General features: G+C 36.3%; 1 protein-coding gene across 2 annotated transcripts in view; it reads right to left on the bottom strand.

Annotated features, from left to right (window-relative positions):
• The window catches only part of LOC124303888 (uncharacterized), a 32,982-nt gene extending 21,366 nt beyond the window's left edge, over positions 1-11,616 (bottom strand). For both annotated transcript variants that reach the window (XM_046761701.1, XM_046761702.1), the window contains exon 1: positions 11,172-11,616. The gene's annotated coding sequence lies outside the window, so the exon portion shown is untranslated. The remainder of the gene's footprint in view (positions 1-11,171) is intronic.
• Positions 11,617-15,425: the final 3,809 nt, after the last annotated feature.

Raw genomic sequence — 15,425 nt, 5'->3', positions numbered from 1 at the left:
ACCCACTTAATTATTTTACCGATCACAAACGAAAGGTTTAATTAGTCGAACAGCTTTAGATTTTGACCATCAAATTTCTCTGGCATGAGTTGTAGTTGCTGTAAGCGATAGGAGAGTATAATTACTTAATAGCAGACACGTAATTAGTTCACGGTTACTAGCCAGGAGAAAGATTTTCTAACGTTCACAGCCTTAGCCTAGAATACCTACTCGGAACACCATCGAAATATGAAATAGCACAAGAGGAAATGGAAATAAAATAGAGATAAAATCGCACCAGCAGCAGGAATCCTTCGATAAATCTGTAATTTGAATTACCGCTAAGATGAAGAAAAAGAAAACCTACGCTAGCTCAAGATAAGCATATTTCGTTACGCCTGTTCTCGGGGGTAATCAGAGGATAAGATGAGAGAATGGGATGGGATGGATTTGAAAAAACATTTCCCCGTATCGAAGCCCGTACCTCGCGGAGTCGGTTACTCATACGCAACGCCACATTTGGCACCTTTATTCAACGTCCTGGATCGCTACCTTTCAGAATTTCAAGGTACACTTGCTCATGTATGGGCATCGTTGACCTGGCTTAAGGTAACCGTAGTTATCAGATACTCTCTACTGCAGTATTCTGCGCTATACTTATTATACCCATACACGATACACTCGACGCTCGTTCGAGTCACTCTCTCGCATGTGAATCATACAACGTTACAGTAAAAAAAAAAAAAAAAACTGTGCCTCTTTATTCTTTCGCGGAGGGTTAAGGATGAATGGGACCCACGATCCTAATAAATAGGCAGGAAAAAAGGAAAAAAACATCATTTGCAAAATCTCCAACGATGCAACTTCGACTAACAATAATAGTGAATATGAATTAAACAACGTATCTAATATTCGATAGAAGTGAATCTAAGCACGTTTGAATAACTCAGACTAAGATATTAACAATTTGAGGAAAGGTTTTATAGCCGGAACGTTCGAAATTATTAGACTCTAGGGTTTTTCATCAGATTGTAATCTTTTTGGGCTTATTTTGACATTATTCAATCTTACTTCCACAAATCTATTTTTATACACTCTGGAGGTAACTGTTTGTAACATTTTTTCGTAGGTAATATCTAGAGATCTCTATGGTTAACAAAATAAGTCCAAAACATTAGAATCGTATAAAGAACGCCAAAGTTCAAACATTTTGACCATTCATGGTAGATTTATATAAATTTATATAAATTGACTCCGAGATGTTTGAAATCCTTTTTCTTTCCTTTCTCCATTTTCGAATAAAAGATTTGGGGACACGAAATTTGAAATTTCTTACCTCTGGGTGTGACGTCAATGGTAATTTAGTCTTGGCCAACGCTATCGACCAGCTGTCAGAAGTCATTGGCTAAAGCGAGGAAATTCGTAAGAGTTCATCAGCACGTATTGTGAACCAAGAAAAAAAGATATGTCCATACACAGTTATAGCAATAGACGCTACCGGAACATTTGGACCGTTTAGTTCTCGTCTAAAATACCGAAACGTCATTTGTCTCAACGGCTATTTAAAATTTCAATAATTCTCCTCGGTCGGTAATACGGACGTATATAAGCGGGTTACGTATTACGTACTTCAGACGATTCGTTGAACAACTATACAGCACACATTAACGGAACCTTCTATCCCAGCTGTTTTCTTTCTCAATCAATTAAAATCCACACATGTATACACACATATCCCTGTATATATTGTCAATTGTCTTTTATTGATTAATTAAATTACGAAGCAGTTTCGCCTCCTGACGCTCTTTGAAAATGAAACGTAACGTTTAATAATAACACAGCAAACAAAAGACTACCAAGACTTAATTGACGTTAACAATACCCACTGTATAACAATTTGTATGTACAATGAAGAATAGGTAAATGATCGGCTGGAACCGGAGATTGGTGAAAGAAATAATAATAAGAAAAAAAAAAAAAAAAAAAGGTGAAAAAAAAACCGTTACTATATAGTCTAAGCACGTGCTTCAATCGCCCGCATATAACGTACGACGTATATAGATATAAGAAATACTTACTAGCTGACCACAAGCACACGAGTCTACCTCCGACTCTTTTATAATTAATATCATTTTCATCATTCATCGCACTGCCTGCCGTACGGACTTCTTTCTTTACACGGATTAACCTACGGCCTTTTGTACTCCTACGCGCCTGTGTACGCAAAACGATTATTAATTACACGGTATTATAGTTTTTTCTAATCGTTATGCCCTTTTTTTCCCCTCTTTTTTTAATTCTTATACCAATACGACGATAATTTCGCAATTAAACATATCACTGATGTTTGTTCTTCGCTTGGAGCAGTTTAAGATTGTATTATACAAAATTCGCGCTAATGGCTCAATTAAGCAACAAAATATCTCGATCCGAAGATTTTACCTGCAGGCATGAAAATAAAAGATATAATTAAAGAACAAATAATATCATCATATATCAAATGTAGACATGTTATTCCATCGCAGGTTTCCAATTAATCGACTTAAGGGAACCGGTATTATAATTACTCAACTTTGGCTAATGATATTTTCCCAAATTCAAGCAAGTTGTGATTATTTTTTGAAGAAAAAAAAAAAAAAAAAAAAATCGATATCTCCGACCAATGAAACGACACAATGGCATATTTATGCATCGACTATATAGTTGTAAAAAAATTAGCTAATTTATATGACAGTTACAGTAAACTGTTTAACAAATCCATTTATAATCTTTTGACTAAAATCACGATGTTTTTTCTACTCCTCAATCTTGTATAATCTATAGTCCATTTTCATTTGTCTCCTGCTAGAAAGCTGGACGCCCTGACCACCAAACTCAGACTAATTATGAATTTGTTGATATAATAAATGGTTATTACAACGGGAATTGCATGGCTAATAAAATTAAAGTTTTCTATGCCGAAGCTGTTCTCCGACCACGCAATACAGTCGAAGAACTTGGCGACTGACTGCAACAGGTAAGAAAGTCATTTCTACCGCCCATTCTGCCCACCTGAATTTTTCATTAACAGGATTTACACTGCCTACGTAAGTTCCCTAATAACAAAAGAAATACCAGAGGGATCGCTTTGCCGAGTTGTCCCCGTTGTTTCTACGTTATATTATTCACGTCATGATTACACAGAGTGAAATTTCCAGTTGCGGTTGCTTGCAAGGTTCTTAGCTACGCTAATTTTTCACCATAATCGAGAAACATAATTCTCGGTACAAAATGAGGATTAGTTTTATCGCTGTATCGAAAAAATCTAGCACTTATTGATATATTCTTTTTAATTATGGTCACACGTATATTAATTTTCCAGTTGAAAATATTGCGATAAATTGATAATTGGTGCGACGATAAATCGATGTAGAGGCCTTCTTTGACTGAAAAATTAAGTCAATCGAACAAACAGATTTAATTTAGTAACAAGCAGGAGGTGCAGTATTGACTATTATAATCACAATGCTTAATTTTACCACATTTTTTCATTTCATTTATACACGCGATTGACTACAAATTTACTAGTAACAACAAAAACTGACATTTTTCTCAGTGCAAATAATAAATTCCGATTGCCGTTTGAATTAATCGTTGTAATATTTTCTCTATATTTTACCGTGTGAAAAAAATCGTAACGCGGCATAACCGTGGAATAAAAATACTCGCAAGGCGCGAGTATACACTTTTAAAACACACGAGTACCTAGGTATAAGCGCGATTACCATTTATAAATAATATCCCCCCACTAGTAAATAATAATGCAATAAATTATAGAAATATTAATTAAAACGTTTCTTGGCCTCGTTTTGTCTTACGTACCGTGTCGCAACCGTTGCGTCCTACTGCAATTTTTTTTCACATTTCCTTTTCAATTATTATCAGTTCTCATTTATCTGCATAACTTATGTATTACCTGCAGATATAACTGAACCTGAAGTGACGGATATGAAGCAAATTACGAACATTTGTATTAAAAATTTGAAAAAAAAAAAAAAAAATAAAGAAAATAAAAAATTAAAATAAATATAATCTAGGTCCGTATAGAAACCCAATCAGAATTTTTTTTCTCGTTGTGACTCCTTGATTTTTTCAAGCTCTCTAAGCGTTATATCGGCAGCAAGGAAACGTAACCGATTATGAATGAAGAAAATTTACATACCTAATCGGGAGGAAAAAAAACTCATCTACACACCCTTCGCCCTTGCGTCTCTTTTGTCACTGCACGTATCGAGCCATCGAGGCCTTCTCAAGAACGCGGTATAATCTGTAAGACTTTGATTTGAATGGTCTTTCTGCGTGCCTGCTGCACAGCACGCAAGCCCCTCGGAGGTTTCTTTAAGTAGATGAATCACTGACGATTATCTCGGGAGGGAAAAAAAACTCTCACAGAAACTCTATCTCTGGCTTGGTTCTGTAAGTCGGGACGGACTGAGAGACGAGTCGCGTCATTTTTTCTGTCGCCTTCTATCCACAACTCCCGTTTTCTTTTATTTTTTGTTTTTTAAATACCATATTTTCATGATTTTAAATCTGAAGCTATAATTATTTCAACCGTCCAACAAAACTAAAACGTTTCTTAAAAATTCTGGACTCGAATAAAACACTGTGAAAAAATTGAAAAATCGTAATCGTTGTCAATTAGGTTTATCGACATTTTACGAAAGTCACGATCTACTTATTTGAGCATAAAATCTCCGTTGCACTTGGTATTCAGTATTTTGAACTATCGGATTCATTTGTTTATTCAAAACTAACTGGAGAAATTTCCTTTTTTTCAATTATGTGCAATTTCGTTTCTATAAAATTGTCACAGCTTGGTGATTTAAAGTGAGGTAAATACGTAACCCGGTGTAAGACGACTATACACGTGGCACGAGTATGGTAAAATTAAGTAATTCATTAAAATTTGATAGATTGCGTGCGTTCGATACTTAAAAATAGCTCCGATTTCAAACATGTGTGCATCTAATAACTTTGTAGGATTTAAGTTGATAAACCTCACTACCGGTTTGATTTTCTCACGTTTCTGTATTTTTTAATTTTTTGAACGGACTGTATAAGCACGTGAAGGTCCTTAAAACAAGACGCAGTCTGCTTATCGTTTTCTTTATTGAATAATACGTAAAAAGAGGCAAATTTTTTTTACGACACGTTACGTAGATAACTTCACGAAAGAACGTTCTCAAGACATACTCGAAAGGACACCGCTTGAACAATCTTGAAAGTTTCACCTAAAAATGTTAATTTATTTGTCGAAACGCACCTCTTCGTTACTTTGAAAAAAATGGTGAAGACTTTAATATGGATTAGTAAAAACGTTTACTTGCCTAATATCGGGGTATACTTTGGTCTACAATTAAGATATGCAGACAAAACTGCAATGGGAAAATTGCATTCTAAACATACGGTATCTAATCGCAATCAGGTTCGTCTTTGAATGGAAAAGAAAAAGGATAAAAAAAATACTGGCAAATAATTTGTCCGTGGAATGAAACGACAAGTGAAAAATTCAAGTTTGTAACGGCGTTCTGATTTCACTTAAAACGTGATGATAAAATGCCGATACAAACTGGGCCAATGAATTATATGTACGTACCTATATATTTATTAATGTATATTGCCGTACGCGTTGTGTAAAGCGTGGAATGCAGAAGCGATGTACTCAAATTCGACATCGACATTTGTCAGAGAAAGTACGAGGCAGAATTCAAGTTAGGTAACAAAAATTGGCGAGGGAATTTTTATTCACTTTCACTACACCGCACGGCATATTACTCGAACGAAGGTAGCCTTTTTCGAAGCGTTTTATTACACCCAATTACCGAATCGCTTACATACGTATTACAAACGCAACGCGTCACAGTGATGCGGAGAAATTGGATCACAAATGCAGACTAGAGTCAAGGACGCGTATGTAACATAGTTTCGTGCGTACTATCCTTCTCGCTGATCTGAGACCAGCGCAATCGAATTTTTAAACGACATATTACCGGCCTTCTACAGGCTACAGCCTCTCTGTATATACATTTCCATTTAGGATCATATCTTACGTGTACATGCCTTGGCAAAAATCCTTGCGATACGGCTATTATTCCAATAGTAATAATTTGTTACGTACTTAAATGGCTTTGGACCTACGGAGAAAGAGACTTCTAAGGACGTTTGACGTGACGTTCGACGCATGGTCTCCAGCACGCGGGTATAATATAAAGATTCCGATTCAGTGCGGAGAGCAAAAACGAGCCGCGGAAAGAGATGTCTGGCGACGTTAAGAAATGCGGCAATGAAATTCGCGGCGTGCGCAAATATCACGCGGTGCCGCAAATTATCGACCTACGTTCCTGCGCATAAGTAGATCACCGAGAAAAGAAATTATTTTACTTACATTTATTTCACCCCGTATAAGAAAGTACGGCCCACTTTGAAATACAATTCATTTTGGTTCATATTTTGACGCGCCTGCAGGAAATTGTAAACACGTAGGTGTTGAAATATTATCACCAAGCTCTGCGGCTGTTAGGAGATTAGTCGAAATTTTCTACCTTGCTGAACAATCCAACGAAAGTGAGTCCAGTTTTATGTACAATTGTAGCGATGAAATCGCCACGTTGTTAAAAATTTTAAATTATATCGGTTGTAACATAAAGTGTGAACAATAATTTTTATTTTTTATAGACCGCGAATATTTGATTCAATGAAACTGTACAGTTTTAATTTACGTAAATAAATTTGTCATAATTCGTTTCGAGTAGCGAATATTTTCTCTAGATCGAGAAAATACTGATGAATTTTATAATACCGTATCATCATCCAGCGGTGTTTCTATGAATCCTGAAATTCTTTGCACCACTGATTGAAACTATATTGCATAAGATGATTCAAACTGTTCCAAGTTTACGCACAACAGAAGTAACGAGGAATTTCTATATGCGTCAGGCTAAATTCTTTTAAAGGCTAATAAAAATAAATCATTTCATCGAATCAAAGAACGACATGTCTATTTTTGATCAGTGATTATGAATATCGTCCGAGATTTACTGCATGTCATGCTTCGAGGAAAACCGAGGTAAATAAATGAAGTAAACGATACTTCGCTGAAAATGTATGTAAGAGTTGTGTGGTTTCACTCTGTCCGTGATCTTTTCCCTCATTCCATTAATGTTTAAAAGTTAAAAAGAAAAATCTTTTTCAATCGTGTTCTTTAATTAGCGATCGAGAAACGAATCGATCCGGATGACGGTGATTTTTAATTACTTTTCGGGGTAATGTTCCGCTTCTTTTTCTTCTCTAACATGGAGTTCGGCTCGCTTCGCAACGCCGCGCGAGTTTATGTGATAAAACTCGAATCGTTGAGAGGGAACGAAAGAAATACACCCACATTTGCGATCAACCCACTGATCCGGTCTTATAATGTGCCTTTGCGCCAATGCGTGACACAGACTCGAGTCTCGATGCTGCTGCAGAACCACCTACGCGATTCGAGTTTATAATTCCGTCGTTACGTATGTTATACGTATACCTGTGCCACACTCGCAGAGCTGTAAGGCTGCTGCTTCTTTCTCTCTTTCCATTTCTATGCATTGCATTATAATACATGTTTCGAGGGAATACGTATAAGCCAGCAAACCACGAACCACAGCAATCACGAAACCGCGGCGCGTCGCGGCGGCAGCTTCTCTGTAGTTTATTCGCATCTCTGAAATGCAGCGGAGTTTTATTTCTCTCATATTTTTTGCCGCGAGACATGCTTTCCCGAAGAAGCCCGATAATCCTGATCGCTTTTGTAGAAAAATTTCAGGCACATTTGTATATAACTATAATCTGAGTATTTACAGATTTTTATCCATCGGAAACAAACTCAAACTTTTCGGTTTCTCGGGATTATTATTCTGGTTCTCCTTTCAAATATTTCCGTGCAACATCTTACCTAAAGAAAATCTTATTTCTCTTCGTTTGAATTTCAATTCAATTTGAAAATACTCACTGGTTATGATCGAGAATAAGAATTTTGCAGAATCGAACAAAATAAAGGTTCAAATAATAAGTTCATTAATAGTAGAAATTCTTCGAAGTAATACGGAAAATTCTAATTACAGAAAAGTAGACAAATTTACGCACATCGTAGTGAGACTTCTTAAGAAGATTTTACCGAAAACTCAACACATTTTCGAGGAAATGGTTGGCAAGAAATGTACGGAGATAGTCACTACTGGAGAAAAATCATTGAAATAAATCAGACAAATTTTACATAGAGTCCTATAAAAAAAAATCTGTAATGGGGATGAGGAGAAAAAAATTTCACAAGGAGTCTGGTTCTCCTCACATGTTTTATAAGCGATCGGCAGCCGCGAACACAACAACCTCGAGTTGTATAGTGTTCTGTGAAACGATTTGCAATAGATTCGTATTACGTAATGACAGAATCGGTCTGGCGAAAAAATATAATTCAGTCAAATTGCAGTAAAGTATTAACACCAATTGGCAATTTTCTACGCTTAACTTTGTCTCGGATATCCACTTTTTAATTATGGGTACTATCAAGTAAATACATATAATCGTGGATTTGTTTTTTTGTTTTTTGAAACTCATTTATTTCATTATCTATGGGGAAAAGTCGTCCGCTATACATATACGAATGACTGCATAACGTGGTATGTGGTCCAGTGTGACTGGAGTAGCTTGAGAATTCAATGAGGATGAATAGGACCCACAGTCTGAATGAAAAGTTGTCAAAAGAGAAATAACCGCTTGAAAAATATATAGCAATGTTATTTGCGCCAATGATGGTAAATACGATTGGAACGGGGTTCCTACTATGTGACAGAAATGATTCTGAGCAAATTTGAATAGAACAAACTCAGAAGATATCAACAATTTCAAATAAGGTTTTGCAATTGGAGCCCTCATAATGACTAAGCTCTGGTATTTTTCATACGATTCTGATGTTCTTAAACTTATTCTCCTCGACATAGATACCTTCAAAAATTGCCCGACAGCATGTTTTATTAATTTTTAATTTATCAATAGTTATCTTCCGAGTGGATAAAAGTAGATTTTTGTAATTACGGTACCAGTTATATTCGGGAAAAATTACATTTCCGTGTTATAACTGTAAGGTCATATAAAATTTCTTGAATATTCTTGAAACAATTTGCGGGGATCAGGACAGCGAATAAAATGAGCCCAAAACATTATAATCGTATAAGAAACACCAGCATTTAATCACTTTGATCATTCTAGTTGCAAAATGTTTTTTTCAAATTATTGATGCTTTAGCTCGTGTTATTCGAATTTGCTAAGATTCATTGCTGTCATATAATAAGAATGTTGTTTCATTCGCGTTCACTTTCATTAGCTGGAATAACGTTGCTGAAGATGTTTTCAACGGTTCTTTTTTTTCCTTTTCCAACCTGTGATTCGAACTGTGATTTACGGTTTCGCATATTTTCCTCCTTTAGCCGGTGTTTAAGATCAGCGTGAAAATGTTCGTCAGTAATTTTCAGACTTCTTAATTTATATGACCGTCACGGGTTGTTTTGACAAACAGTCCGCAATTTGACGAACGTGTACCGGAACGCATTTTAAATTCGTGTCGGCTCGCGGCTTCCGTCGACGCAGAGCGTAAGAATTCCGTTATCAATAAGCACTTGAAAGGTTTCATTCATCAATGAAACGCGATACCTACAAGATCACGTCGCAAATACAGTAGCTTCGTAATAATCTTTATCAATGCTTTCCTTTGAAGACGAATTTTCTTGTCGTATATGTATATTCGACAAGCCGCTGCAGCAGGCAAAGAAAATGCGATACAATAAAAACCAAAAACTTTAGTATACAGACGTTGCATCTCATCTCAAGTGCCAACGTATCCCATTCACTTTTATTCCAATATGCATGTAGTTCATCCTTATCTTTGCTTTTGCAGTTTCACGTTGGTCATCATCATACAAAACTTGTTTAGCCGTTATACCATAATCGTACATAATGTAATATATTTAGGCTTGAAGTTTTCGTTTTTTAAAGCATCTCATCCACGTTTTTTTTTTAAACCAATGTCTACTTAGAGCTGAATCAGGAACCGTTGAATTAGCATTTATAACCGGTTTTTCAAATCGTACATCGATCAAGTCACAGTTTTGTAATTAAACGTATCATAAGTTTGAAGGAAAAGAAAATGAATTCCGTAATTAAGAAATTCAATATTCGCTTCCACATAAATTAAAAGAAATTCATTAACATTTCCTCACCTCTATACTGTATTCGCGATGGTCGTTGTTCGAACTCGAATTGAAAATCGAACGAAGTTTAACGGTCGATTTAAGTCAAGCATAGTTCACGCGATAGGTACTCCGTAACGCGCGAAGATCGATGCTATTTGAATGAATTCAATATTCCTCACCTTTCCTTGTTACTGAACTTTCATTGTGTCGTATATCTATGCCGGAGCGTTTCGTTTCAATTCCCTTATATAGTAGCGCATGTGCGTGCACGTGCGCGGAAGACAACGTCACAAAGCTCAACTATCTTACACCGATTCGTATATGAGTGTAAAATACGTTATTGTGCGCGGTGAAACGTTGCCGACATTCACGGGTATTAAAAATTCAAGTAACACACGCGTGAGATATCGTCATTAGTGCAGGGAAGAATTTGCGGCTGTTTAAGAACACAACTAAGCTTTTAAGCGGTTTGCCTCATTCGCCGTGCACGCGGCAAAAGCAGCAAAAAATCAAACGATTTGAAATTACAGCATCTCGGGCAGCTGGTTTCGCGCTGCGGTGTAACAACGGTGTTAAGTATAAAAATTGGTTGAGAGAATCGAGTTGTACGGGGTATACGTATAACAGTTCAAACGGTGATCCCACTCGGGAGAGAGAGAAAGACAGAAAAAAAAAATGATGATGATGATGATGATTATTATATAAACGACTGCACGAGTGTCGGTATAATAAGCTATAACTGTGTACATAAAACGTTTTGCGTAATTAAATGTTAGAACCTGGGCATAGGCAATAGATTGTTTGTACAAAGCAGCAGCAACAGACAGCCTGCAGCATGGAGAAGGCAGGTGGTGTATGTATGTACCTTTGCAAATGTATTCCAAAGACGTTGCGAAACGAGTAATAAGTACAGGTAGTTAATTTTCTTACCATAGTTGTCGGAGTTACGGGTGCGTCGATCACCTTCGCAAGTATTTTAAATACCTAATAATCCCACATTAAGAATCATGTGCGCTGCACTAAACACTCGATATTACATTCACGTAACAACAACACTGTCGATATCCGCTCCCGGTTTTATTGTATCCCAACGATTGTACGAATTTCTTTTTCTTTACGTGTTTTTCTTTTTTCTTTCTAATTCTCTGTTGTTATCGTTACCACAATATATCCAAGTTTATTTATTTTTTTTTTTTTTGTACCAAATTAATTATCGATCTTTCTTTCCGCCTCTTTCACGACATTTGAAGCACCGCTCCGGCGTCAAAACGCAAACCTGTGCAGGAGGCTTTGCCTTCGGAGAGCAAGCAACACGCGCGTGAATGCCGCGCCTGCGTACTGATCGTTCAAACGATGCGATCCGACTTGCAGGCAGATCTGAGACCCTACCGAGCAGCAACGGCAAGCCGAGGAGCCGGAGACGCTGGTTGGCCGGATGGCCGATGCTGATGCTGATGCTGATGCTGATGCTGATGCTGGAGTGTCTGCGACTTACGGTGTGCTCGCAGGGCTGCGATAATATTATTGTTATCTAGTCATCGAGCCGCTTAGCCCGGCAGACAATGAGCCTCGCGATATCTCATGGGATTTTCTGGATCACCGCTTGTTCCACCTGCACGGCGCACCTCTGCCAATTGCGTTTACAATAGTAATAATAATAACAACACCAACAATAATAACAATTTTCGAATCGGTATTGAATGTATAACGTACGTATGTATGTACGGCATGCAACGCCAAAGCTGTTTACGACCTCGCGCATTTACTCTCACATGTCCGTTATGCATATTGGGGCCTGCTGACAAAGAGATTAGGAAATTGTATGTATCTACGACATACGGTTGATTCGTTTCTTCTTAGCTTCGACTTGTTGTTATGGTTTTCGAAAATTGGTCTAATTTTACGGCACGACCGTTAGTCATTTTTGAAGATCACGTCGTGAAAAGAGAGGAGAACATATTGCCGGATTGTATATAAAAATATAAAATAATGTACATATGTTTTGTGACAGTTGCGTCACATGCTTTGTAGGCATATTTAGCCACATGGATTTTACTATGTAGACTAGCGTTTATTGTGCAGACAATAGATTTTTATAGACTTTTGTAATAGACTGTTTGTCGTGCGTAATAAAGGATGTAATTATGTGCCTTTGTGTTCTTTCACAGTTTTAACTTGCTGTCTAACTTTGCACTTTAACATTAACTGCAATTAAACTCCTGAACATGCAGGAGTTTGTGAAAATTCCTTGTCAACTTTGAACTTTGATTCATGGGGTTTTTCTCCATCTTGATTCAATACCGCTATGGATTTTTGAGCTACCGTTTCGGAATAGGCACGAACAATGAAATTTAAAATTAACCGCAGATGTTTTTATATATACCGGTACCATGAATACATTTGACTCAATATTGGCAACGATTGACTGGAATCGTTTGTCTTCTTCGACTGGCGTTAATTTTGTAGAATGGTATAATATTCCTTAATCCTTTGGGATCGGATTTTTGGTCAATCTATAACTTAGTTGGGTCGAAGTTTGTGGTCAATTTTTGTTCTGCTCGAAGTCTCACGAGTAAAATTTTCGACTTTTGCCCGCGCATTGTTGTGTGCGGATGTCTTCAACTCCTATCCTGCTGTGTCTGATCACCTTCATTCATAAGCGTGGCTTCTACTCGTTTTTCCCGTACTTTCTGTTATTGATAAGTATTTCACATTAAATTTAAAATTTTAATATGATTTTTCAATATAATGAATAAAATTCCAATTTTCTCATATTTCACCGTTTTTTTTTTTTTTTATTGCGATTAAGTGAAAGCCTGAATTTTTTTGCGGTGAGTATCTATTCCATAGAAAATTAGGGCCGACTTGTAGTTTTCTAAAAAAAGATCCCAAAGTGAACAGAGGTGGCATTACCGAGCGGCACGTTGCACAGCCGCCTAGCCAATGGAAACATGTGCCATTTAAATAAGCCAACCTTTATTTTAAGCGAAATTATTTTTTTTTTAATATAAATTCAAGAAAACTGGATTTTTATTATTTATTTATATTGAAATCTCAGAGCCGAGTATTAGATTCATAGTAAAATGATTAGCACTCGCGTAAAGTGTGGGAAATAACGAGTTCAAGACACCCCTAATCAGGTTCGTTGGCTATAACATTAACTAGAAAATAGAGATATCTAAAGCCAACCATGCGCAGGCCATAGTCGAAATTTTTCGCCCTAAGATTTTGACAAACATGTGTGCTAGTGTAAAAAAATTTACGGCAAGCTTCGATCCCAATGGGTATAGTCCAGTCGACTAAATTTGAGTCCGATCTGAAAATTTCCTTACCCTTGTGGGATCACTTTGAAAATAATGGCGTAAATACGATTTTTCATTGATCGAAATGTTGGACATACATTACCGGATGTCCTTCTAGTTCGTGACTTCTTTATTAAAGATAACGGCGTCATTCCAAACTCCTATTTCACGATAGAGGTCAAAAATCGATACTAACACTTTGCAATATCAATTTAAGTTATTGCAACGAGTCCGGTAGATCGTAAATTGTTTTATATTGAGAAACTATTATATACTAGAAGACATGGTCGTTCCCCATAGCATGAAATTAGATAACTTTTAAGACAGTTAATGGCGAATGAATAAGGAATAAAATATTTATACTAAAACAAATAATGGTTCGCGTTTTTTTCACCATTTCCACCATGAAATGTAGTGCGATTGCGTGATTTTGTCTGGTCGGATGTCGGGCCAACTACAGTTTAGAGGATAATATGAATGTGAAGATGGGTGTGAAAGGTGCAGTGAAAGGTATATACAAAAAGTAGTCAGCTATCTGACCGTAGCAAAAAGTTCACCCAAATCACCCGTTTACGATTTATCCTTCGTGAATTATGAGTAATTAATGCTCGCTTGACTGATTATAGGAATTTGTGCAATGCATGTACACACGTGCATACAAGTGATTTTCGCAAATTAAATCCTCGGAAATAAAAAAGTATTTGTTAAATATTTGATTATGATTAGTATGAAAATTAGATTAAAACACTCAACTTACTATGAAATAACGACTGACAATTTTAGACTTGCGATTTCGGGGAAAATATTATTTTTTACCATATTTGTCGGGCGGTTTCAAACCTTAGAGCAAAATCAACATGGCTGCTAATAGATAGACTAACCAACTAATTTTAATTAATTTTATTTCTGCTCTACGTTGATTTTCGGCCCTTGGTAGGTATCAGATGTTATTTCGGACTAAACGAAATGACAGCTGAAGCTCAAGTTTATAATTTCACCTTCTAGAAAAATAAGTATTTAGGGCACGACATTCAAGTGAATGTGTGGATTGTGTGTATACACATGTTGCGAAAAAAATTACTTCGTTTACACTACAAATTGCTAGATAAACGAAATATTTTTGTAAGAAAATATTGCGTGAAACGTCATTTTGCTTTGGCAGAGACCCTCATAATTACAATTTGACGAATTTAATTATCATCAACTTAGTGTAACAAATAAACTAAAACGTATTTCAATAAGCCTGAACCTTCAGTCACGTCACTTCTTTTTCATTAATCAAAAACCTAAAGTTCTCAGAAGATTTCATGATAAGTACGTAAAATGTTAAAGTTAACGTATACTGGTCCCTTTAAAGCGATGCTCCAATTGAATAAATCACAGCAGGTTTAAAATTAAACAGTTTAAAGTTAAACAGTTTAAAATTAAAATACAGCTAAATTGAAATTTTTTAGAAATTCGTATTACAAATCCTCATTGTGATTATGTACAGGCAGGAAACTCTCGTGGTACGAGATTAGAATTTTAAACACTGAATTCTGAGAAGAGTTTCTTCTTGAACCATAAAAAAATAATTTTAACTCCATAACTCCAGAATTGATCAGTCATGGACGGTTCCTAAAAGTCAAGGTACTAAAATTTTAGACCACTCAATCTCCAACCCAACCCACCAGCATTAATGGTTCAAGATTTCAAGATTACAATTTCGAATAGCTTTCGTAGTGAGCATTTCTCATGTTATCTGGTCGAAGTTTAATTTTTTCAGAAAACAATTTTTATTTTTCCACGTCATTGAACATCGTTAAACTCGCCTCATATTTCCGTAAAATGATATCAACTTAAATCTGTTGAGGAAGTTTGAAGTTTGAGTGAGATGTGTAGC

The sequence above is a fragment of the Neodiprion virginianus genome, chromosome 4 (assembly GCF_021901495.1).
Source record: "Neodiprion virginianus isolate iyNeoVirg1 chromosome 4, iyNeoVirg1.1, whole genome shotgun sequence".
Classification (NCBI taxonomy): Eukaryota; Metazoa; Arthropoda; class Insecta; order Hymenoptera; family Diprionidae; genus Neodiprion; species Neodiprion virginianus.
Note: the sequence above shows the minus strand (reverse complement) of the source record. Positions and strands in the feature narration are given on the sequence as shown.